Below are 1,503 nucleotides of genomic sequence, written 5' to 3' on the forward strand. Positions count from 1 at the left end.
GCCTTTTTTTGAGGGCCCAGAAAGTATTTTGGCAATTTTTTACTTTTTTATCCACAACCTTTACCTGCCTTTTTTTCTCTCCGAGCATGCCAAAGTTGAGAGAAAACGCCGTTTGGCATGGACGGGAGGAGGTGTGGAGGAGTAGTCCATTTTTGAATGGCAGCGGAAAGATTTTGGCAATTGTAGCGAGGTTCTTCGGACTTTTATCCACAACCTTTACCTGCCTTTTCCTCAGCGAGCATGCCAAAGTTGAGAGAAAACGCCCTTCGCCATTGACGGGACCAGACGTTGACGACTACGTCTTTCTTTTTTTCACGGCGCCTGAACGATTTGGGCAATTCTCCACAGCGCGTTTACTTTTTATCCACAACCTTTACCTGCCTTTTCCTCAGCGAGCATGCCAAAGTTGAGAGGAAAACGCCGTTTGGCATGGACAGGAGCAGGCGTTGACGACCAGGTCTTTTTTTTGGTCTTTTTTTTTTCACAGCGCCGGAAGGATTCAGGCAATTCTCCAAAGCCGGTTACTTTTATCCACAACCTTTACTGGACCTTTTTTTTCTTTTTTTCCTTTTTTCTCTCTCCGAGCATGCCAAAGTTGATAGAAAACGCGGTTCGGCATGGACGGGAGCAGGCGTTGAGGAGTAGGCCTTTTTTTGAGGGCCCAGAAAGTATTTTGGCAATTTTTTACTTTTTTATCCACAACCTTTACCTGCCTTTTTTTCTCTCCGAGCATGCCAAAGTTGAGAGAAAACGCCGTTTGGCATGGACGGGAGGAGGTGTGGAGGAGTAGTCCATTTTTGAATGGCAGCGGAAAGATTTTGGCAATTGTAGCGAGGTTCTTCGGACTTTTATCCACAACCTTTACCTGCCTTTTCCTCAGCGAGCATGCCAAAGTTGAGAGAAAACGCCCTTCGCCATTGACGGGACCAGACGTTGACGACTACGTCTTTCTTTTTTTCACGGCGCCTGAACGATTTGGGCAATTCTCCACAGCGCGTTACTTTTTATCCACAACCTTTACCTGCCTTTTCCTCAGCGAGCATGCCAAAGTTGAGAGGAAAACGCCGTTTGGCATGGACAGGAGCAGGCGTTGACGACCAGGTCTTTTTTTTGGTCTTTTTTTTTCACAGCGCCGGAAGGATTCAGGCAATTCTCCAAAGCCGGTTACTTTATCCACAACCTTTACTGGACCTTTTTTTTCTTTTTTTCCTTTTTTCTCTCTCCGAGCATGCCAAAGTTGATAGAAAACGCGGTTCGGCATGGACGGGAGCAGGCGTTGAGGAGTAGGCCTTTTTTTGAGGGCCCAGAAAGTATTTTGGCAATTTTTTTACTTTTTTATCCACAACCTTTACCTGCCTTTTTTTTCTCTCCGAGCATGCCAAAGTTGAGAGAAAACGCCGTTTGGCATGGACGGGAGGAGGTGTGGAGGAGTAGTCCATTTTTGAATGGCAGCGGAAAGATTTTGGCAATTGTAGCGAGGTTCTTCGGACTTTTATCCAAACC

The sequence above is a fragment of the Babylonia areolata genome, unplaced genomic scaffold, assembly GCF_041734735.1.
Source record: "Babylonia areolata isolate BAREFJ2019XMU unplaced genomic scaffold, ASM4173473v1 superscaf7, whole genome shotgun sequence".
In the NCBI taxonomy this organism is placed as follows: domain Eukaryota; kingdom Metazoa; phylum Mollusca; class Gastropoda; order Neogastropoda; family Buccinidae; genus Babylonia; species Babylonia areolata.